The 25,551-nt window shown below is 43.3% G+C and overlaps 1 protein-coding gene across 2 annotated transcripts in view; it reads left to right on the top strand.

The window, feature by feature from the left end:
• LOC137307305 (vitamin D3 receptor B-like) overlaps positions 1–25,551 on the top strand; it is a 274,444-nt gene that overhangs the window by 14,453 nt on the left and 234,440 nt on the right. Inside the window, exon 2 of one of the 2 annotated variants that reach the window (XM_067976766.1) lies at positions 7,198–7,274. The exons of the other annotated variant lie outside the window; for it this stretch is intronic. The gene's annotated coding sequence lies outside the window, so the exon portion shown is untranslated. The remainder of the gene's footprint in view (positions 1–7,197; positions 7,275–25,551) is intronic. 2 annotated transcript variants of the gene reach the window in all.

Raw genomic sequence — 25,551 nt, forward strand, 5'->3', positions numbered from 1 at the left:
AGAAGGCCCGCCACCTCAGGGCAATAAGGAATGGGCAATAAATGCAGTCTTGCCAGTGCCACCCACATCCTGTAAACAAATTTAAAGCAAAACTTTAAGTACCTGTAATGAGTGTAACCCTTAAGTGGCAGCCAACCCTGTTTCAGAAGGGGCAAGTCTTGCCTGATCAACCCCCTTGACATTTTTGAGAAACTGGGACTCCAACTGGATGTTGGAATACCCAATGATATAGATTACCTGGACTTCCAGAAAGCTTTGAGATAAAAGTTTCTCACAAAAGGCCACTACACAAACTTGAGATGGATATCAGAGCTAAAACTTGGAAATGGATCAGTAATTGGCTGAAAGAAAAGAAGCAGTAGGTACTAGTAGGCAAAGTAGGGCTTTATTTGCCCATGGTTCCCAAGTTTCCTCTGGTAAACAAGCTCAGATGCACTGCTGTTGTCAGCACTGTACCAACTTCAGTTGATGAATGTATCGTAGAGAGCTGCCACCTAAACATTGTTCTGCATTATAGCCATCCTGATTCACTCCCCATATATTTTGCAGGACCATTGCTACTTGAAGCAGTTTTGCAATATGTGTTGGTTCTTAACTCACTCCACTGTGGGGCAGCATCTGTCTAACCCATCGTGGCTACAACAGTACGTTTTTAGCTGTAGAACTTTACCAATGATGGGGGAGACCCATACAGGCCAGATGTGCAGAAACTTGAGTGTGTTAGGCTGAGAGCTCAGTCTGCCTGACTGACCAATGCCACCAGTGGAGGCCGGTTACGGGGACTGGATCAGCTCAGGGCTCCGAGCAGTTGCATGGCCCTAATGCTGCCCCTGCTTGGTTCTTTACCTAGGTATTTAATTTTCATACCTCAACTCTTTTTTAAAACCTAGGATACACAGCAAGTTGGTATGCAAGGTGTACCAGGTTGAAAGTAAGTACTTGGTGTTAAACAGCACCAGAGTGGGGTCCTACCGTTTCTGTCCACTGTGGAGCAGGAACTAGAAATTTGGCAGAACTTTGGGGGGAGGGGATTGGGTTTTGGTTCACTGGGGAATTACTGGGATTTTTCAGACTGGGTAGGGAGAGCATGGGCTGCTAGGGCTTGAGGGCAGAGAGAGTCCAGGATTTGCCATTAGGAGATATTGTATTAAGTGGTTTTGGATTGATTCCTGCAAAATACTGTTTTGCTTGGACAAGTACCAAAGCTGTATACACAAAAGATTCCTGCATCTCAAAAAAAATAAGTAAATAAACACACGGCTGCTTTTTTTTTCTTTCAGTCAGCAAAATTATGTCAGCAATATTTGCATCTTTTGGCAAATAGGTGACTGGTTGACGGGGGGGAGGATTGCAAGCAATGCTTTGTGTTAATTGCCAGTCTTGCAATCATTAACATGTCCAGAATTACCTCAGAAAACATTTACCTCTGGTCCCAAAGTATATATTTTTAGACAAAAATCTGATAAAATAGTTATTGGGGTTTTATACAAATAAAATGAGTTAGCTTGGGGTTTTTTCTGTTTGACTGCAAGGGGGTGTGGCTTACTAACACGCTCTCATTGTGAATATTCCACTGAACAAGTCCTGAACTACATTTTGAAGGCAAAATGAAGAGGGGAGTGGCCTGCTGTGTCAATTTGGAGGGAACCAAGGCCTTTACAGGAAAAATAGTTAGCAAAACCAAGCTCAATAATTCAAGGATGGAAAACAATTACTGAGCAAAGACATATTTGACTTTTTCCACTGAGAAAAATAAACATTTCTCTCAAGTGTTTTGGTTTTGTAATTATAAACAATCAAAAATGCAGCAGCTGTTTCAGGTAAAAACTTTCATAGAATCATAGAAGTTACAACATGGAAACAGGCCCTTCGGCCCAACATGTCCATGTCGCCCAGTTTATACCACTAAGCTAGTCCCAATTGCCTGCACTTGGCCCATATCCCTCTATACCCATCTTACCCATGTAACTGTCCAAATGCTTTTTAAAAGACAAAATTGTACCCGCCTCTACTACTGCCTCTGGCAGCTCGTTCCAGACACTCACCACCCTTCGAGTCAAAAAATTGCCCCTCTGGACCTTTTTGTATCTCTCCCCTCTCACCTTAAATCTATGTCCCCTCGTTATAGACTCCCCTACCTTTGGGAAAAGATTTTGATTATCTACCTTATCTATGCCCCTCATTATTTTATAGACTTCTATAAGATCACCCCTTAACCTCCTACTCTCCAGGGAAAAAAGTCCCAGTCTATCCAACCTCTCCCTATAAGTCAAACCATCAAGTCCCGGTAGCATCCTAGTAAATCTTTTCTGCACTCTTTCTAGTTTAATAATATCCTTTCTATAATAGGGTGACCAGAACTGTACACAGTATTCCAAGTGTGGCCTTACTAATGTCCTGTACAACTTCAACAAGACATCCCAACTCCTGCATTCAATGTTCTGACCAATGAAACCAAGCATGCCGAATGCCTTCTTCACCACCCTATCCACCTGTGACTCCACTTTCAAGGAGCTATGAACCTGTACTCCTAGATCTCTTTGTTCTTTAACTCTCCCCAACGCCCTACCATTAACGGAGTAGGTCCTGGCCCGATTTGATCTACCAAAATGCATCACCTCACATTTATCTAAATTAAACTCCATCTGCTATTCATCGGCCCACTGGCCCAATTTATCAAGGTCCCGTTGCAATCCTAGATAACCTTCTTCACTGTCCACAATGCCACCAATCTTGGTGTCATCTGCAAACTTACTAACCATGCCTCCTAAATTCTCATCCAAATCATTAATATAAATAACAAATAACAGCAGACCCAGCACCGATCTCTGAGGCACACCGCTGGACACAGGCTTCCAGTTTGAAAAACAACCCTCTACAACCACCCTCTGTCTTCTGTCATCAAGCCAATTTTGTATCCAATTAGCTACCTCACCTTGGATCCCATGATATTTAACCTTATGTAACAACCTACCATGCGGTACCTTGTCAAAGGCTTTGCTGAAGTCCATGTAGACCACGTCTACTGCACAGCCCTCATCTATCTTCTTGGTTACCCCTTCAAAAAACTCAATCAAATTCGTGAGACATGATTTTCCTCTCACAAAACCATGCTGACCGTTCCTAATCAGTCCCTGCCTCTCCAAATGCTTGTAGATCCTTTCCCTCAGAATACCCTCTAACAACTTACCCACTACAGATGTCAGGCTCACCGGTCTGTAGTTCCCAGGCTTTTCCCTGCCGCTCTTCTTAAACAAAGGCACAACATTTGCTACCCTCCAATCTTCAGGCACCTCACCTGTAGCGGTGGATGATTCAAATATCTCTGCTAGGGGACCCGCAATTTCCTCCCTAATCTCCCATAACGTCCTGGGATACATTTCATCAGGTCCCGGAGATTTATCTACCTTGATACGCGTTAAGACTTCCAGCACCTCCCTCTCTGTAATATGTACACTCCTCAAGACATCACTATTTATTTCCCCAAGTTCCCTAACATCCATGCCTTTCTCAACCGTAAATACCGATGTGAAATATTCATTCAGGATCTCACCCATCTCTTGTGGTTCCGCACATAGATGACCTTGTTGATCCTTAGTTACTCTTTTGCCCTTTATGTATTTGTAGAAGCTCTTTGGATTCTCCTTTGCCTTATCTGCCAAAGCAATCTCATGTCCCCTTTTTGCCCTCCTGATTTCTCTCTTAACTCTACTCCGGCAATCTCTATATTCTTCAAGGGATCCACTTGATCCCAGCTGCCTATGCATGTCATATGCCTCCTTCTTCTTTTTGACTAGTGCCTCAATCTCCCGAGTCATCCAAGGTTCCCTACTTCTACCAGCCTTGCCCTTCACTTTATAAGGAATGTGCTTACCCTGAACCCTGGTTAACACACTTTTGAAAGCCTCCCACTTACCAGACGTCCTTTTGCCTGCCAACAGACTCTCCCAATCAACTTCTGAAAGTTCCTGTCTAATACCATCAAAATTGGCCTTGCCCCAATTTAGAATTTTAACTTTTGGGCCAGACCTATCATTCTCCATAGCTATCTTAAAACTAATGGAATTATGATCACTGGTCCCAAAGTGATCCCTCACTAACACTTCTGTCACCTGCCCTTCCTTATTTCCCAAGAGGAGGTCAAGTTTTGCCCCTTCTCTAGTCGGGCCATCCACATACTGAATGAGAAATTCCTCCTGAATACACTCAACAAATTTCTCCATCCAAGCCCCTAATGCTATGGCTGTCCCAGTCAATGTTGGGAAAGTTAAAGTCCCCTACTATTACCACCCTATTTTTCTTGCAGCTGTCTGTAATCTCCTTACATATTTGCTCCTCAATTTCCCATTGACTATTTGGGGGTCTGTAGTACAATCCTATCAAAGTGATCTCTCCCTTCTTATTTTTCAGTTCTACCCATATAGACTCAGTGGGCGAACCCTCGGATATATCCCCTCTCACTACTGCCGTGATGTTCTCCCTAATCAAGAACGCAACTCCTCCTCCTCTCTTACCTCCTGCTCTATCTTTCCTATAGCATCTGTACCCTGGAACATTGAGCTGCCAGTCCTGCCCCTCCCTTAGCCTTGTTTCAGTAATAGCTATAACATCCCAGTCCCATGTACCCATCCATGCCCTGAGTTCATCTGCCTTGCCCATCAGACTTCTTGCATTGAAATAAATGCAGTTTAATCTAGACTTCCCTTGGTCTTTGCCCTGCTTTCTCAGACCATCTGTCCGGTCATGTTTTGTACACTCTCCCTTACTGCCTTTTGTTTCTGTCACCACTTTACTTCCCACTGACTTCCTGCATCGGTTCCCACCCCCCTGCCACATTAGTTTAAACCCTCCCCAACAGCACTAGCAAACACTCCCCCTAGGACATTGGTTCCAGTCCTGCCCAGATGCAGACCGTCCAATTTGTACTGGTCCCACCTCTCCCAGAACCGGTTCCAATGGCCCAGGAATTTGAATCCCTCCCTCTTGCACCATCTCTCAAGCCACGTATTCATCCTAGCTATCCTGTCATTCCTACTCTGACTAGCCCGTGGCACTGGTAGCAATCCTGAGATTACTACCTTTGAGGTCCTACTCTTTAGTTTAACTCCTAACTCCCTAAATTCAGCTTGTAGGACCTCATCCTGTTTTTTACCTATATCGTTGGTGCCTATATGCACCACGACAACTGGCTGTTCACCCTCCCCCTCCAGAATGTCCTGCAGCCGCTCTGAGACATCCCTGACCCTTGCACCAGGGAGGCAACATACCATCCTGGAGTCTCGGTTGCGTCCACAGAAACGCCTGTCTATTCCCCTTACAATCGAGTCCCCTATCACTATAGCTCTGCCACTCTTTTTCCTGCCCTCCTGTGCAGCAGAGCCAGCCACGGTGCCATGAACCTGGCCACTGCCACCTTCCCCTGGTGAGCCATCTCCCCCAACAGTATCCAAAACGGTATACCTGTTTTGGAGGGAGATGACCGCAGGGGACCCCTGCACTGCCTTCCTACTCTTCCTCTGTCTGTTGGTCACCCATTCACTATCTCCCTCAGTAATTTTTATCTGTGGTGTGACCAACTCACTGAACGTGCTATCCACGACTTTCTCAGCATCGCGGATGCTCCAAAGTGAGTCCATCCGCAGCTCCAGAGCCGCCAAGCGGTCAAACAGTAGCTGCAGCTGGACACACTTCCCGCAGGTGAAGGAATCAGGGACACAGGAAGGATCCCTGAATTCCCACATCCCACAAGAGGAACATGACACGGCTCTGGGATCTCCTGCCATGACTTAACCCTTAAGTTAGCTTAACAACAACTACAATGTCAAGAGAAAAAAAAAAGGAAAGAAAAACTACTTACCACTCCCTTTTAAGGAGTTTACTCCTTTAAATTATTCTTAATTTAGAGAATGTTAACTACACTAGGGACCTTGATTCACTAAAAAGAAAACTTTAATGAAGGTACTTGACACAAAAAAAATTATACTTCAGATTAATCAGGTTAATGTGAAGTGTAATTTTTAAAAATATTTTTATTGTTGGCAACTTATTTTAAACCTGCAGCCAGGAGTCTGAGGGGAAAATGTTGGAAAAGAATACCTTCAAGAACGAACTTGCCTTTAAAAAGCACTTCACAGCCAATAAATTACTTTTGTAGACAAATGTGGCAACCAAATTTCCCACAGCAAGGTTCCCCAAACAACAAATGAGATAAATGACCAGTTAATCTGTTTTGGTGTTGATCGAGGGATGAATGTTGTCCAGAACATTGGGAGATCTTTCCGCCCTTTTGTCAAATAGTGCCATGGGATTTTTGCATCTACGTGAACAAGCAGACTGGAGGTGCAAATGAAATATTAAACCACCACCAAAGATGCAGCACTCCCTCAGTGCTGCATTAAAACGCCAGCCTACATTTTGTGCTGAAGTCCTGGAATAGGGCTTGAAACCACAACCTTCTGACTTCCAAGGCAAGAGTCCTATCAATGGAGCCAAACGAATGCTCGAGTAATTTGATTTGCCTAAAATTTACATGTTAGCTGTCAATCGACTGCAAGAAATTTGGATATTAAGAAATTTACAATTGGAACCTGATTACAAGAAATTTGAATGTAAGAACGCACGACGCTGGAAGTATGATAAAATTAACTCGACGTACCATCTTTAAACTTGCTATTTGATCTCCTGTGGTGTTGCTCACAAGAAGTTGGGGGCTGCTTTTTTCTGTCGCATTGCTTGTGATGAATGAGAGAATATGTTTGGGAGAGGAGTATTGGGTTTGTATGGATTCAAGAATGTGGGAACAGCTAAGGGGGCGGAGGAAGATAGCACTTGTCGGAGTAGCAATTAGTTTGGCGAGAAGTGAGAATTTGGGGGATTGGATCATTTGTGACTAATGAAAGGGCAGCCAAGGGGGTTCAAGTCTTGGCAGTAAGAACTTGGGTCGGGGGCTATGAGGTAGTGGGAACTTAAATTGATGGTGAGGGTAAGTGAACATTTGGTGGGGGTGAGTTCTTGGGGATGGAGTGGTTAATATGGGGGAGGGGGTAAGAAGGTAGTGAATAGTTTAAGGTGAGTACTTGAGGAAAGTGAATAGTTGGGAGTTGTTTGGGTGGGGGGGAAGCGGGGGAGTGAGATCTGAGGGCATTCTGCAATACATCCTGGCTAAGGTTTCAAGGATTGTTGTGTGTCATCTGTCAGGCACAGCAAGAGGACCACCAGGAGAAGTCTGAAGAGGCTGTAGAACAGAACCTGATACTGGCTGCTTGAGCCGTTTGGTAAGCTTTCATACAGGAGACTTTCTCCTAACTGGGCAATATGCCCACTGCATCAACATTCCTGACTACATCTCTCTCTCTCTCTCTCTCTCTCTCTCTCTCTCTCTCTCTCTCTCTCATATATTCTCTTGCTTTCTCTGAATTAACTTTTAGCTCGGAAAGGCAATGTGACCTAATAAGTGTTATATCAAAAATTCATTTGTAGTTTGCTTTCAAATGGTTTGGAAAAACTCAATCTTTTTCTGTCATAAGGAGATATATCTTTCAGTTGTTAGTCAGACTGCTATTTGCTCTGACAGAATCCTACTGATGCATCATGAGAAAGTATGTACATGCTCAGAATGCTCCAGCTCCCAGAAGCGTAGTACTTGCTCTGAGGCTTTCAAGTAAAACATTAATGAAGCTACTGAAGCACAACAGGAAATTTTATAGGTCAGTTTAATCATGTTGTTATGAAATATGTAACTTTTTAATGTTTTTGCTACATCAGAAAACTTGGCCTCAAATGTCCTCATCTTTTCTGATGCATAAACAGTCTAATTTCTGCCCACTGATATCTCTGCCAGAAATGGGGATGTCAGTTTTTTTTTAAAAAAAGGTGAGACATATCAGTCCTGCCTTATTTGACATTGACTTAATGTACACGTGCACTTGCTTGCCAGAACCACAACGTGTTGAAAGTGAGGCCACCAATAATTTAAAAGGCTGTTTTCTCTATGGCAATCAATCACTGAGCGATTGGTTGATGTAAGGAAACGGGTCAATTGGTTGCCATCTTTTTAACTCTTCAGCTGGCTCTGCAGCCACTTTCCTCCCATATCCAAGGCGGGCACTGCAAGTGACACCTGCCCTATTAATGCAAATGACTCTGGAAAGTGAGACGGGGATAGGGGCGCAACTACTGGGTGAGGGTTCTGCACCACCCTACCACAGCGGTGGAGCAGGACCTGAGGAAATTTGGGGCCCTTATATTTAGTCCATACTCGTAAGGCTGAGGGGGAAAAAAAATATGGACAAACATTTTTCCAAAAATGTGAACAATTCCTGTCTCTTTTTCATTGGTTCTCCTAGGTCATTGAGGATTCGTTGTCTTTACAAGTCTATATTTTCCTCCTGGTAGTTTTCGAGACACTTTCCTCACTTTCGAATCCTCCTTACCTGTTCAGTTCTGGTTGACTGGATCAAAGTAAAACAGCAGCAAATCAACAGTAAACTTGATCTCATCCAAAACTTTACTGCTCTTATCCTAACTTGCACCAAGTCCCGTTCACCCATCACCCCTGTGCTCACTGACCTACATTGGCTCCCGGTCCAGCAACGCATCAATTTTAAAATTCTCATCCTTGTTTTTAAATCTCTCCATGGCCTCGCCCCTCCCTATCTCTGTATCCTCCTCCAGCCCTACAACCCTCTGAGATCTCTGCGCTCCTCCAATTCTGGCCGCTTGCGCGTCCCCAATTTTAATCACTCCACCATTGGCGGCTGTACCTTCAGCTGCCTGGGCCCTAAGCTCTGGAATTCAGTCCCTAAACCTCTCTGCCTCTCTACTTCTCTCCTCCTTTTAAGATGCTCCTTAAAACCTACTTCTTTGACCAAGCTTTTGGTCACCTGTCCTAATACCTCGTGGCTTGGTGTCAAATTTTGTTTGATAACGCTCCTGTGAAGCGCCTTGGGAAGTTTTACTACGTTAAAGGTGCTATATAAATGCAAGTTGTGTGTCACATGAAGCAATGGTCACATGACTGGAAGTAACTTTAATGTTACTAGCAAACTCTGTGATGTTAGTCGATGAATAGTTTTTTTTCCTGTACAAGGCAGCGAGAGTTAGGAGAGAGACTTCAGAAACTCTTTCCCTGGGGCCACCTAGTGGCCAGAACCTGCAACTACATTGTGATGGTTGACAAGCAAAATTGAGAAATGTTGACATAGGAATTTAAAATGGTAAATATTAAAACACCAGTGTGACCAAAAATTGTGACATCAGGAAGTAAGATTTGTGGATGGTAAGTGCATGCTTAATTTAAGATATTCAAAAGTTAATTAAGAGGTACCAACTGTAACCACTGATTTAGATTCTAACCTGTAGCTTACTCCTGGTCTTCCATCATTCTGTGTGCAGTTTAGTGAGGTTTCATTTACACTTTTGTCACTTGCTTTCATGTTTGCTCAAGATTCTCTTGTACAATATTGTGAAATGTAATTCCACAGTGCAGTCATGTGGCCTTAAATCAGCATATGTCCCACATGATTGTGTCACTATGAATCTCAAATCATGAATTCTTGCAGGCATTGTTTTAACTAGACTCAGTGTTCAGTGCATTAAGGTACTTTTACATTGGTGCTTGTTTAGTTTGGATTGCAGCAGAGCAGCATCCATGTACCAGCTCTCTATGATTACACTGCTAAAATCGGCTTTCTTATCTTGGCTGTAGAATTGTCGACCTACTAAAAAGAAAGTGGCTCTATCATTCTATCACCGGGATAAGGGAGCCGGATTTAGCAGTGTCAATTCTGGGAGCTGGTGTATGGTGCCGTTCGTCTGCAATCCAAACTATGTTAGTGGCAATGTAAAAGCATCTTTACTGGTGATATGTAAACGTTTGTGTACACTGCAGTTTTGACCACATCCCGAGAACAAATAGTAAAAATGGCTTATTATTCCTTCTCTGGATGTGGGCATCACTGGCAAGGCCAGCATTTATTGCCAATTCCTGGTTGCCCTGCAAAGGTGGTAATAAACCGAGTAGCTTGTTGCGCCATTACAGAGAGCCGTTAAGAGTCGACCATGTCTCAGGCTGAATCAGACTGTTTGCAACTTTGGCATCCTATTCGACTCTGAGCTGAGTTTCTAACCCAATATCCTCTCCATTACAAAGACCGCCTACTTCCACCCCCATAACAACACCCATCTCTGTCCCTGCCTCAGCCCACATGCCGTTGAAACCCTCATCCATGCCTTTGTCACCTCCAGACTTGACTCTTCCAATGCTCTCCTGGCTGAGTTACCATCCTCCATCCCCGTAAATATCACCTCATCTAAAGCTCTGCTGCCCGTATCCCATCCTGCACCAAGTCCAGCTTGCCATCACCCCAGTCCTCGCTGATCTACATAATTGGTTCCTGATCCCCAAGCGCCTCAGATTTAAAAATTCTCATCCTTGTGTTTGAATGCCTTCACAGTCTCGCCCCACACTTTCTCTGTAACCTCTGCTAGACCTTTCCCCCTCCCCCAGCACTCCCCATTTCCCTGACTCGGCCTCTTTTGTGCATTTCCCCTTTTTGTTTGCCCCACCATTGGTGACCACGCCTTCAACCGTCTAGGCCTCTTACTCTGGAATTCCCTCTCTCAAATCCTGCTGCCTCTTAAACTCCTTCACGTTTTAGGACCCCCTGTAAAATCTACCCCTTTGACTAACCCTCTGTCTTTGGCTCCATGTCCATGGAAGTGTTTTAGGATGTTAAAGGAGCTGCATAAATGCAAGTTGTTATCAACATAGTTATAAGATTAAATATAAGCGATTTAGGACAAAGTGCAGAAGATTTTTTTTTACCCAGAGGGCTGTGAGGCTGTGGAATGCACTATTCGAGTTGGTGGTTGAAGCAGAGATACATCAACATTTAACAATTGGTTAGATAGGTAGTTAAAGGAAAAGGCAGACGAATGGGATTAGGACTATGGAGGATAAACATCAACGCTGGTTCGGCCTACCAGCCTGTTTCTATGTTGTAATTCTATGTAAGTAAGTATATAAAATGGTTTAGAGCAAGTAAATCCTGATTTTTTTTTTTATTATTACTTTCAAATGCTGCCAGTACCCACTGTACACTTTTTATTTGAAGTAGGTGAAGTGCTTATTTTTGATAACAAAAGAGATGCAAAACTAAAAATCAAGTCTCATTTTCATCTAGTAGACAGATTTGGCTTTAATCCAGCTCTCCTACAGGTAAAACTGCATTTTGAAACAGAAGCCCATTTATACTGGTTGATCAAGTTTATTCAAACTGAATGCAGTCTCTTAGCAATTGCACTGCCTCTTTTGGACAGTCTTTTGTGCACTGGATCATATCCAATTCGTAGTGACAAATGATTTAAAATGTTCTCCGAGTAGACGAGAGTGAAATGTGCCAATTTATGTGAAATATTTTGGTTGGCTTTAAATGGCAGTAGGAGTTGGAGTTTGATGTCTCTGAACTTGGATCCTGTTTTAACTTTTTTTTTTATCCTGTTTTAACTGGTAGATTTAATGCCTATGAGCTATATAAAAAGACTAGGACACTACATCTAAAATGCCTGGCCTCTTGAGACACAGAACACGTCAAGATCAATCTTGGAAATGTTCTTGCATAGCATTGAGTAATCTTGACATCTGTGCTGGTCGGATGATTTTACCTGGATGCAAGAACTTGCTCATAGCAGACTTGAATTTTGATGACATCAGTAAGTGAAACTGGCTTGGAGAGAATTTAATTATTGGCAGATAATCATTAGCTCAGCAATCAAGATTGTCATTTCAACCATGTTTGTTAATTCAGTTTCCATGCACTATTGGGCTCCTTAACTCTTCTCAGCCAGTCTTTCCTGTATTTGTTTGTCCACATCTATTTGAACCATTTTTATATATTTCTGTATTTGAATACAAGAGGTGCATTAGTTACAATTCTATGGAACTCTCTTTTTCTAAGCGGTCTGAATAGTGAAACTTGCCCTTATTCAATGAATTTATGGAATTTCCCTACCCTGTAAAGTAACTCCCTTATTTCAGTCTCCTTTTCATGTTTATGTAACTGCTAGTAGAAGTAATTTACCTACAGATTTAGCAAGCATTTGTTTGTTATTTGCATGCGTTCCTCAAGATTTTTTAAACCAGGGCAAATACCGTAATCTTTTGATGTAGTTTCATGGAGGCTTCAGGAAGCACTACTGAAAGGCAGGTTATCTCACAGGCTTACTATTCATTAACAAAGATCAGTGTACATACCTTCAATAAAGGACAAAGCAGTCGGCTTGATCGGCAGCCCATCCACCACCTCAAACATCCACTCCCTTCATCACCGGCGCACCGTGGCTGCAGTGTGTACCATCCACAGGATGCACTGCAGCAACTCGCAAAGGCTTCTTGGACAGCACCTCCCAAACCCGCGACCTCTACCATCTAGAAGGACAAGGGCAGCAGGTGCATGGGAACACCATCACTTCCAGGTTCCCCTCCAAATCACACGACTTGAAAATATATCGCCGTTCCTTCATCGTCGCTGGATCAAAATCCTGGACCACCCTACCTAACAGCACTGGGAGAAGCTTCACCACACGGACTGCAGCGGTTCAAGAAGGCGGCTCACCACCACCTTCTCAAGGTCAATTAGGGATGGGCAATAAATGCTGGCCTCGCCTGTGACACCCACATCTCGAGAATGAATTTTTAACAAAAGGTAGGAATACTTTTTGTTGTTGTAAATTAGTAAATCTCTGATAAATTCTGATTCATAATTTCTGGTCATCAGCTGTAGATCAAAACAAAGTTGTTGTTGTATGCCTTAGACAGAGCTAAGCGATTCCACAACCAACGGATCAGATCAAAGCTCTGCAGTCCTGCCACATCCAGTCGTGAATGGTGGTGGACAATTAAACAACTAATGGGAGGAGGAGGCTCTGCAAACATCCCCATCCTCAATGATGGCGGAGTCCAGCACGTGAGTGCAAAAGACGAGGCTGAAGCGTTTGCAACCATCTTCAGCCAGAAGTGCCGAGTGGATGATCCATCTCGGCCTCCTCCCGACATCCCCACCATCATAGAAGCCAGTCTTCAGCCAATTCGATTCACTCCACGTGATATCAAGAAACGGCTGAGTGCACTGGATCCAGCAAAGGCTATGGTCCCCGACAACATCCCGGCTGTAGTGCTGAAGACTTGTGCTCCAGAACTAGCTGCGCCTCTAGCCAAGCTGTTCCAGTACAGCTACAACACTAGCATCTACGCGACAATGTGGAAAATTGCTGAGGTATGTCCTGTCCACAAAAAGCAGGACAAATCCAATCCGGCCAATTACAGCCCCATCAGTCTACTCTCCATCAGCAAAGTGATGGAAGGAGTTATCGACAGTGCTATCAAGCGGCATTTACTAATAATCTGCTCACCGATGCTCAGTTTGGGTTCTGCCAGGACCACTCTGCTCCAGACCTCATTACAGCCTTGGTCCAAACATGGACAAAAGAGCTGAATTCCAGAGGTGAGGTGAGAGTGACTGCCCTTGACATCAAGGCAGCATTTGACTGAGTGTGGCATTGAGGAGCCCCAGTAAAATTGAAGTCAGTGGGAATCAGGGGAAACCTCTCCAGTGGCTGGAGTCATACCTAGCACAAAGGAAGATGGTAGTGGTTGTTGGAGGCCAATCATCTCAGCCCCAGGACATTGCTGCAGGAGTTCCTCAGGGCAGTGTCCTAGGCCCAACCATCTTCAGCTGCTTCATCAATGACTTCCCTCCATCATAAGGTTAGAAATGGGGATGTTCACTGATGATTGCACAGTGTTCAGTTCCATTCGCAATCCCTCATATAATGAAGCAGTCTGTGCTTCATCCAGGCTTGGGCTGATAAGTGGCAAGTAACATTCACGCCAGACAAGTGCCAGCCAATGACTATCTCCAACAAGAGAGTCCAACCACCTCCCGTTGACATTCAATGGCATTACCATCGCCAAATCCCCCATCATCAACATCCTGGGGGTCACCATTGACCAGAAACTTAACTGGACCAGCCACATAAATACTGTGACTACAAGAGCAGGCCAGAGGCTGGATATTCTGCGGCGAGTGACTCACCTCCTGACTCCCCAAAGCCTTTCCACCATCTACAAGGCACAAGTCAGGAGTGTGATGGAATACTCTCCACTTGCCTGGATGAGTGCAGCTCCAACAACACTCAAGAAGCTCGACACCGTCCAGAACAAAGCAGCCCGCTTGATTGGCACCCCATCCACCACCCTAAACATTCACTCCCTTCACCACCGGCACACCGTGGCTGCAGTGTGTACCATCCACAGGATGCACTGCAGCAACTCGCCAAGGCTTCTTCGACAGCACCTCCCAAACCCGCGACCTCAACCACCTAGAAGGACAAGGGCAGTAGGCACATGGGAACAACACCACCTGCATGTTCCCCTCCAAGTCACACACCATCCCGACTTGGAAATATATCGCCGTTCCTTCATCGTCACTGGGTCAAAATCCTGGAACTGCCTTCCTAACAGCACTGTGGGAGAACCGTCACCACATGGACTGCAGCGGTTCAAGAAGGCGGCTCACCACCACCTTCTCGAGGGCAATTAGGGATGGGCAATGAATGCTGGCCTTGCCAGTGACGCCCACATCCCATGAATGAATAAAAAATTTTTTAAAAATTACATTCAGCCTGGACACTGCATCGACTGCACTGGTATTTCTGTCATAAATGCTGTTTTTAATCTTTCAGTTACTGACAGTTCCCAAGAAACCCCAGTCTCGCTGGGCGAACTAGTTTTGATTGTTTTTGTTTTAAGTTTACATGTTGAAGCACAAAAAATTATTAATCTGGTAATGGGCTGCGGAAAAACATAGGGCAACAAATCCTGATTGGCTCAAATGTCCCTTTGATAAAAAGGCAAAGAATTATAAACCATTTTTTTTAATCACACTCTCTTCATAAAAAATTCTATTCACTTAAAAAGCCTATAATGAAGAACCAGCAGTCACCATAAAACCAACCAGCTAAGAGTTCAAACTCCTTTGAGTGGCCATGTTGGTTGCCAACCTAACCACAGTATGCCCATAAAGATAAAATTTATACCATAATAAACACACCAAGTATTCACTAAACCCTACCACCACCCCCCCCACCCCAAACAAAATCATCAACTTGCCAATCTCACTTTCCATTCACAGCCTGATGCATCCAGCTAGGCCTCATTGGCAGTCTCGACCCCATGTAGGCCTTCTTTTCTACCACAGAACACCACATCTGCTCAAACCCTTGATTGCTAAGGCCCAGTATGAGCAATGCATGCGCATGTGCAGGAGAATGAAGACCAGTGCATGCAAGGCATTGGCAACCTGGCCTTAAGCTCCACATTTTTCCGTGCTGCTTGTCTTGCCGTACAACACCCCCAGTTCAGATGCTGTGCTCTGTGATGGACCCAGTCCTGTCTACTGTCAGCCCCTGGTCTCTATCAGCTTGGCCCTACCCTCCTGTTCAGTCCCAGGCCTACGCTTCTTGTAAACTGAATGGCCCTACAACAGCTACTATACTAATAAATTCAAGATATGATGTGTAGCTGCAGTGAACTTGGGTAAAGAGAGGATATGAAGGAGCTGTCACTGGTATGAAAGATTTTTTTTTCCATGCCAGTGAATTTTCTGAGGCATTCTTGAGGTGGATTAGAGGATATGTTTTATAATAACAGGGGCTTGGGGGGTCTGGAGCACTCGGAGATGGGACTTCTGAGGGGTGGCTATGTTGTGGGGTGGGGTGTGGAGGTACATGGGGCTGTGTTGTGGGAGCACTGGAGGATATAGGGACTGAGAGTGAGGTGAAGGACAGTGCTGGCGGTGTAAAAAAAAAATCAAACCAGTCCAGGGTACAGACCTAAACCCAGAGTACAAGCCCAGATCTGGGAATGGAGCACAGGCACTGGTTGAAGGCAAAACGGAAGTGCTACATTGGAGTGGATGAGAAAGAGGCGTGCTGGGAAATCAGCAAGAGGTGTCGTGAAAAAGGGAATGACTGGAGATCCTGTGACTATTTCTTTTCAGTGGAAAGCAGGCCAGAGGAGGTAAATTATGTAATTCACTGCCTGAAAAGAATCCGCCCAAAATAATTTTTTTTTAACTCTTCCAGATACTTCTGCATCATAGGAACATAGGAACAGGAGTAGGCCATTCAGCCCCTTGTGCCTGTTCCGCCATTTGATAAGATCATGGCTGATCTGTGATCTAACTCCATATACCTGCCTTTGGCCCATATCCCTTAATACCTTTGGTTGCCAAAAAACTATCTATCTCAGATTTAAATTTAGCAATTGAGCTGGTATCAATTGCCGTTTGCGGAAGAGAGTTCCAAACTTCTACCACCCTTTGTGTGGAGAAATGTTTTCTAATCTCGCTCCTGAAAGGTCTGGCTCTAATTTTTAGACTGTGCCCCCGACTCCTAGAATCCCCAACCAGCGGAAACAGTTTCTCTCTATCCACCCTATCCGTTCCCCTAAATATCTTATAAACTTCGATCAGATCACCCCTTAACCTTCGAAACTCTAGAGAATACAACCCCAATTTGTGTAATCGCTCCTCGTAACTTAACCCTTGAAGTCCGGGTATCATTCTAGTAAACCTACACTGCACTCCCTCCAAGGCCAATATGTCCTTCCGAAGGTGCGGTGCCCAGAACTGCTCACAGTACTCCAGGTGCGGTCTAACCAGGGTTTTGTATAGCTGCAGCATAACTTCTGCCCCCTTGTACTCCAGTCCTCTGGATATAAAGGCCAGCATTCCATTAGCCTTATTGATTATTTTCTGCACCTGTTCATGACACTTCAATGATTGATGTACCTGAACCCCTAAGTCCCTTTGGACATCCACTGTTTTTAACTGTTTACCATTTAGAAAGTACCCTGTTCTATCCTTTTTTGATCCAAAGTGGATGACCTCACATTTGTCTACATTGAATTCCATTTGCCACAGTTTTGCCCATTCACCTAATCTATCAATATTGCTTTGTAATTTTATGTTTTCATCTACACTGCTTACAATGCCACCAGTCTTTGTGTCATCGGCAAACTTAGATATGAGACTTTCTATGCCTTCATCTAAGTCGTTAATAAATATTGTGAATAATTGAGGCCCCAAGACAGATTCCTGCGGGACTCCACTAGTCACATCCTGCCAATGTGAGTACCTACCCATTATCTCTACTCTCTGTCGCCTTTCGCTCAGCCAACTTCCTAACCAAGTCCGTACTTTTCCCTCAATTCCATGGGCTTCTATCTTAGCTAACAGTCTCTTTTATGTGGGACCTTATCAAATACCTTCTGGAAGTCCATATAAATAACATCCATTGACATTCCCCTGTCCACTACTTTAGTCACCTCTTCCAAAAATTCAATCAGGTTTGTCAGGCACGACCTACCTTTCACAAATCCATGCTGGCTCTCTCTGATCAACTGAAAATTCTCGGTGTTCAGTCACCCTATCCTTAATTATAGACTCCAGCATTTTCCCCACAACAGATGTTAGGTTAACTGGTCTATAATTCCCTGGTTTCCCTCTCCTTTCTTAAAAAGCAGAGTGACGTGCAATTTTCCAATCTAGAGGGACAGTTCCTGAATCTGGAGAACTTTGAAAGATTATAGTTGGGGCATCTGCAACGTGCTCACTTACTTCCTTTAAAACCCTGGGATGGAAACCATCTGGTCCTGGGGATTTGTCACTCTTTAGTGCTATTATTTTCTTCATTACTGTTGCTTTACTTGAGTTAATTTTATCAAGTCCCTGTCCCCAATTCAATATTAGTTTTCTTGGGATTTCCGGCATGCTATCCTCCTTTTCTACTGTAAATACTGACACAAAGTAATTGTTCAACATGTCCGCCATTTCCCCATTGTCAATGACAATATCCCCACTTTCAGTTTTTAAGGGGCCAATACTGCTCCTGACCACCCTCTTTTTCTTAATGTAACTATAAAAGTTCTTCGTATTGGTTTTGATATCCCTTGCAAGTTTCTTTTCATACTCTCTCTTTTTGTAGCTCTTACTATCTGTTTTGTGACCCTTTGTTGATCTTTGTATCTTTCCCATTTGCCAGGATCTGTGCCATTTTTTGCCTTTTTGTATGCCCTTTCCTTATGTCTTATACGGTCCCTTACCTCTTTAGTTGTCCGTGGCTGTTTTTTTTGGCAAGTAGAGTTCTTGCCCCTCAGGGGTATAAACCGGTTCTGTATCACGTTAAATGTTTCTTTAAACATTTCCCACTGATCATCAGTCGTTTTACCCATTAACAGATTTTCCCAGTTTACTGTGGACAGTCTCTGTCTCATCCCATTGAAGTCGGCCTTACCCAAGTCTAGAATCATAGCAGCTGATTCACTTTTTTCCCTTTCAAACACTACATTGAACTCGATCATGTTATGATCGCTATTGGATAGATGTTCATGCACAGTTAAGCTGTTAACTAAATCTGGTTCATTACTCATTACTAAATCTAGCATGGCTTGCCCCCTTGTTGCCTCTAGGACGTACTGTAGAAAACTATCCCGGACACACTCAAGAAATTCACTACATTTCTGACAGTTGCTCGTCTGCTTTTCCCAATCTATGTGAAGGTTAAAGTCCCCCATTAAGACCACTATGCCTTTGTTACACGCTTGTCTAATCTCTGCATTTATACAATCTAGCACTTCAGAGCTGTTGCCAGGGGTCCTATACACAACTCCCACTATAGTCTTAGATCCTTTCCTATTTCTCAATTCAACCCACGACAAGTCTAAGGCTGTGACTCTGCTGTTTCGTAAATAAATCATACGAGATAGCTACAACAGAGGCCATTGCATTTGCCAGTGCAGCAAAAGATCAGATATATAATAGCGCAGAAGAATAGATTGAAACAATAGTTGGTCTCCCTATTTCAGTTATTGGGGGTACAGAGAAGGGCTACTCAGTTACTGGAGGGGGTACAGAGAAGGGCGACTCAGTTACTGGAGGGGGTACAGAGAAGGGCGACTCAGTTACTGGAGGGGGTACAGAGAAGGGCGACTCAGTTGATTCCGGAAATTAAGGGAATGGCGTATGAGGAAAGATTGACGACCCTGCGTCTGTTCCTTTCTTGAAAAGAGAAGACTGAGAGTGGATATGTTAGAAGTGGTCAAAATTATGACTGCTTTAGAAAATAAGCTTTTGTGCAGTGTGCAGAATTTAAGCACAAGGTTATATTTACAAATTAAGGGCAACAAATGAAAATAGGAAATGCAAGAGGAACTTTTTACTAAAAGGGTGGTAAGTATCTGGAACCATGGGTGTTGGAACAAGAAACCTTAATGAGTTTCAAGAAGGAACTAGTTTGGTTTTTGACACGTGAGGTATGATGTGTTCCCTCAAGACTTTTTTCTTCATAAAACAGAATATTCTCTGATTCACCATTACCAATGAAAAATCTTTTTTTTGCTGGAAGCTGGCTTTAAAGACTGGTTTTGCAGGCAATAAACAGTACAAATTCTGTGGATTGTCATGATTGTACTTTGGAGGAATGCATGTTAAAACCAGAAATGTTTTTACCCTCTAATGTTAACTATTTCCCTTCTCAGAGTAGTGGTGAACAGTTGTTTTTCGGACTGGAGGGAGGTGTACAGTGGTGTTCCCCAGGGGTCGGTGCTGGGACTACTGCTTTTCTTGATATATATTAATGACTTGGACTTGGGTGTACAGGGCTCAATTTAAAAGTTTGCAGATGACACAAAATTTGGAAGGGTAGTAAACAATGAGGAAGATAGTGATAGACTTCAAGAGGATATAGACAGGCTGGTGGCATGGGCGGACATGTGGCAGATGAAATTTAACACAGAAAAATGCAAAGTGATACATTTCGGTAGGAAGAACGAGGAGAGGCAATATAAACTAGAGGGCACAATTCTAAAAGGGGTACAGGAACGGAGAGATCTGGGGGTATATGTGCACAAATCATTTAAGGTGGCAGGGCAGGTTGAGAAAACGATTAAAAAAGCAAACGGGAACCTGGGCTTAATAAATAGAGGCATAGAGTACAAAAGCAAGGATATTATGTTGAACCTTTATAAAACACTGGTTCGGTCACATCTGGAGTATTGTGTCCAGTTCTGGGCACCGCACTTTAGGAAGGACGTGAAGGCCTTAGAGAGGGTGCAGAAGAGATTTACTAGAATGATTCCAGGGATGAGGGACTTTAGTTACATGGATAGACTGGAGAAGCTGGGGTGGTTCTCCTTGGAACAGAGATGGTTGAGAGGAGGTTTGATAGAGGTATTCAAAATCATGAAGGGTCTAGACAGAGTAGATAGAGAGAAACTGTTCCCATTGGCGGAAGGGTTAAGACCAGAGGGCATAGATTTAAGGTGATTGGCAAAAGAACCAAAGGTGACATGAGGAAAAACTTTTTTACACAGCGAGTGGTTAGGATCTGGAATGCACTGCCCGAGGGGGAGATGGAGGCAGATTCAGTCATGGCCTTCAAAAGGGAACTGGATAAATACTTGAAAGGAAAAAACTGCAGGAATAGGGCAGGGGAGTGGGACTTGCTGGATTGCTCTTGCATAGAGCTGGCATGGACTTGATGGGCAGAATGGTCTCCTTCCGTGCTGTAACCTTTCTATGTTTCCCTTCTCCGTGCTAGTGGAGTGTATTTAGGATATGCTGAATGCTTTGGAATAAAATGTACTACCTCTGTTAGTTTGACATACTTGGGGAAAAATTAATCTTGCAAAAACGATGTTGCTACCCCTTCATCGGGCCTCTTATTAAAACAAAGGGCAATACTGCATGTGCAGTCCAGCCTGCAGCATCTTTATTTTATTTTTGTGCTCAGTAAGGTGATTGTTAGTGCTGGAAGTGGAACACTTTCCCTCTTCAGGCATCTTGTGTCAGCATCAAGCACTCAATGGCGGCATTTTACTACATTAAAGGTACTATATAAATGCTTGTTGTTGTTGACAACTACTTGCATTTATATAGTGCCTTTAATGTAGTAAAATGCCCCAAGGCACTTCACAGGAGTGTTATCAAACAAAATTTGACACTGAACCATATTAGGACAGGTGGCCAAAAGCTTGGTCAAAGAGGTAGGTTTTAAGTAGTAACTTGGAGAGAGAGGCGGAGAGGTTTAGGGAGGGAATTCCATAGCTTAGAGCCTAGGCAGCTGAAGGCATGGCCACTAATGGTGGAGCGATTAAAATCGGGGATGTGCAAGAGGCCAGAATTGGAGGAGCGCAGAGATCTCTGAGGGTTGTAGAGCTGGAGGAGGTTTCAGAGATAGGGAGGGGTGAGGCCATGGAGGGATTTGAAAACAAGGATGAGAATTTTAAATTCGAGGCTGGACCAGGAGCCAATGTAGGTCAGCGAGCACAGGGATGATGGGTGAACAGGATTTGGTGCAAGTTGGGATACTCTTACCCAAACAATATGGCTTAACCACGTCCATCAGTAGAATGCACCAGTGTGATATTTTCACTTCCCACTCCAACCATCCTTGTGGCTTTTAAGTGAGATTGTTAATTTATATGAAGTGTGGGCAGTTTTGCCTGTGGACATGCACACCTGGCGCTGAGGATTTTGAACTATCAATCTAGCCTTGTTTTAAACCCATGGATGGACAGTGTACCAAGGGACATACCCGTCCCCCCAGGTTTATTTTACGAAGGCTGGTGTGGATGGAGTAGTGCTGCTATTCTGGCTGATCTACCACCTTCAGAAACAGATTCTACTCCTGATAATTCAAAATCCAAAGCAAAATACAGTGGGTGCTGGAAATCTGAAATAAAAAAAGAAAATGCTGGAAATATTTAGCAAGTCAGGCAGCATCAGTGGAGAAAGAAACAGAGTTAACGTTTCAGGTCGATGATCCTTCGTCAGAACTGGAAGAAGTAAAGATGTAACGGTTTTTAAGCAAGTACAGAGCCAGGGAAAGGGAGTGGGGCGGGGTAAAGAACAAAAGGGAAGGTCTCTGATGGGGTGGAGTGATTAAATGACAAAAGAGATGATGGTGCAAAGCAAGGAAGGTGGTAATGGGACAAGTAAAGAAGCAAAAGATAGATCTAGAGGAGCTGTAAATGGTAACAGCAGAACCATTACCAGTATTTGCTGTCCGAAAAAATGGGAGCAGTGGTTATGATCAGAAGTTATTGAAATCAATGTTGAGTCTGGAAGGTTGTAAAGTGCCTGATTGAAAGATGAGGTGCTGTTCCTCGAGCTTCTGTTGAGCTTCGTTGGAACAGCGTAAGAGGCCGAGGTCAGAGTAGGAGAGGTCATTTAATCACTCCTGCCCTCCACCCTATCAGAGACCTTCCCTTTTGTTCTTTCCTCCCCTCCCCGACTTTCCCCGGCTCTGCACTTGCTTGAAAACTGTTTAATCTCTAACTTCTTCCAGTTCTGACGAAGGGTCATCAACCTGAAACGTTAACTCTGTTTCTTTCTTCACTGATGCTGCCTGACTTGCTAAGTATTTCCAGCATTTTCTGTTTTTATTTCAGATAATTCACAGTTTTTTTTGTGCTTTAAAAAAAATTCAAACTATCCAGTAATGTGAATTAAGTAATGTCAATATCACAAAATGGGAATTTAGTTTATATTTTTACTTGTATTTTGTTATAGCTTCTTGTAGTTCAAGAAATAAATGTTGTACTCTATTAGGATCTCTTTCAGAATGTACCTCTGACATTCCTTGTAAGTTGCAATTTGATCTTTAGAAAGTTACAAGTATTCTTTAGTGACGTTTTCTAGTTTTTCCATAAGATTGAAACGACAGTGATAGAAGCTTGTGTTTTGTCTCTTTCACTGTTGCACGTCTGAATTTTCAGTCTCTTGTCAGCTGTGTATTCCAAAGTGTGTCGTAATTTTTTATTCACAAACCCAATCTTGAAAGAATCTCTTCCTGTGTATTCTGTAATCATTTTAAACCAAGCAGTTAAGCCAGATTGTGAATTATTTCCAACACTGTTTTAATATGAAACACTGGTGTTTGTAATTTTAAGAGATTTTCTCATTTTTACCACACACTAATCGAGCCAAGAGTGTGGGCAGGAGGCCTTCTCCACAATCTCTTTAGAGTGGCCTCTAGGAGGTGAGAGTGTCCAGAATTAGCTGCACACCTCCCAGTAGTTGGTTAGAGTGATGGATGCAGAGGCCAGGGGATTGTTTCTCTTTGCATCTTCACAGTCGAATAGTGTTGCGTCGTATAATGGAAGGGATGGAGGAGGGAAACAACCCTGAATTGTATACTGCTAGTCAGACTCTATCTAATGTATGTTAACAATGGATTGCAATGTATAATGTACCATGACACACTGGGGAAAAAACATTTGCAAAGGAAAATTAGTTTTAAAACAAATTTGTCGCACAATGTAACACATTTTGTTACATGATGGGTTTGGTGAAGGAAAGTGACAGGTAATGGGGTATTTCTAACTTTTTAGCTTATGATCAGTGTTATCCAAGATCTGAAAGACATGGGGATTAGGTATTACAGAATGTTGCTTCTAAGTCTTCACTGTACTTGGACCAGCAGCCTTGTGATGTTTCTGTTTACAATATAATTGTGTGCCCGTTCTTTAGGTATGCTTGCATGATTTTGTATGTACATGTATGTTGCTGTGGTTAACTTAATTGAGAGCCATGCACAAAATCAGTAGGTTTAGAAGATGTCGACTATAGTGGAATTTCCTGATCAGAAACATGTAGTCAGTCTGTCTTCAGGGTTTGAAACTAAACTGACTTTAGTGGTTTAAGGTGCGTATAGATTTACGGTTAAAAGCCAAAAATCTTAGCCTGCATGCTCATCAACCACTAATTACTTTGTGACAAAAATGAAGCATTTTTGTCTATTTGTCTAGTCATGGTTTAGTAGCAGTCCCTTTAACTCAGTCACACGTCATAAAGGGGGTAATTTTAACTTTTATCGCTGGGCAAAAAACAGGCAATTGTGAATCAGCAGCCTGTTTTACACTCCGCCAGATTTTCTTTTCCAAATGGACTGCCAATTCACTATCGCCCGCGATAAAATTAAAATTACCTCCAAGGAATTTTAAAAACCAGCTGCGGTCTGTATTCCGTCCCCAGAGCAGCCTTACTTGGTACACATGTTGCAAAGTTTTGTCCATAGCCTCCAAATCTTGAGAGAGGAGTCAAGCCATGTTTAAACAAACTCATTTGGTCATTATTTGTGTGACTGACAGTTACTTTTGAGTCTTGACTGACAGTTATTCAAATCTAGCAAGCCCTGGCAATGCTGTGAGAGTTATTTAAATAGGTTGTTCAGATTGCTAAGTTAGGTAGAACTTGTAGATAGGTTGGGTCAGTTTAACTCCTTCAGTTAGAAAAACTACGAAAAAGAATTTTGTGTATAGAAAGAAACTACAAAATAATAGTTTGACTTAAATTGCGACCATTTATTTTTCGTTTGAGGAGCTGGCTAGTATATGTACTGTAAATATATATCAAACTTGTTATATATTCTGTAAATTCACTAGTTAACGGCTGAAATGAGGTCTGATGTGTTGTTTTTTGTAGACCTGAGAGAGAACCTGTGGAGGCACAGGATAGAGCCAATAGCTAAAGTCAATTTACGGAAAAGTTTTCTGTTTGCTCTCTTGGGGCTTGCCATCATAGATTTAGCTAGATATCAGGGTCAGTGAAGATACTTCAGAGCATAAGGAGCTAAGATTTGCCTATGGGATTAATCTAAAATACAGAAGCTGAATTATCTAGAGTAAGGACAGAAAAGGCAAACTATAATTTTTTTTGTAATTCCATGCCTTCCCCTTTTTTGTCTGTCATGCACTCGATGGTCACTGAGCGGCAATCGGTTCCAAACCTTAGTGTCTCTCTAACTGTCCATCAGGAAGTGTGTTGAGAGTGGCCCAAGATTTTCCTTTCTGCCTCCCCTTCCTCTCTTTACACCTTTGCTTTGTGTCCATGCATTATGTTACTAGAATGACCTCAGAGCTCCATCAGGTAAGTTTGAGCTGGGCTTTGCTCTACCTCTTGTGGCTGAGAACAGTCCAACGGGCTGTTCAGGACCTGGAAGTCTGCTGCTACTTTGCTAGCTTCACTGCAACTGAATAGTGTTTGCTCAGCAAATGTTTCCATCAGTGGCAGCCATTGCAGGCAGTAGACCTTTGATACTGAAGAAGGCACTGGTGGCTAATTGGTGCTGTTTGTACCAGTGCTGAGATTGGCACCAGCTAGATCCAGCTCGTATGAGATTATACAGATGAGTTTTGTTAGTACCAGAAAGGAGCTTTCCTCAGTACAGAGTTGCTCGAGATTTGTCAGCTTCCAAGAACCAGGAAAGAGCTCCTTTGTTTGGTTTGGACTTCAAATACATAGCCTTCAATTTCTCTCTTTTATGCACCCAACCCCCACCCGCTGCCATTCGTGGGACCTTGAAACTTTAGACTTGAATCTCTGGTTCAGTTTCCTACATGACTCTTCCTGCTAGAGTTGGTGGTGCTGCTGCTGCAAACAAGGGCATGGCTCTAAACACAGAGGAAAGGAGAGATGAGGCTATGTAGTC

This window comes from Heptranchias perlo, chromosome X (assembly GCF_035084215.1).
Source record: "Heptranchias perlo isolate sHepPer1 chromosome X, sHepPer1.hap1, whole genome shotgun sequence".
Classification (NCBI taxonomy): domain Eukaryota; kingdom Metazoa; phylum Chordata; class Chondrichthyes; order Hexanchiformes; family Hexanchidae; genus Heptranchias; species Heptranchias perlo.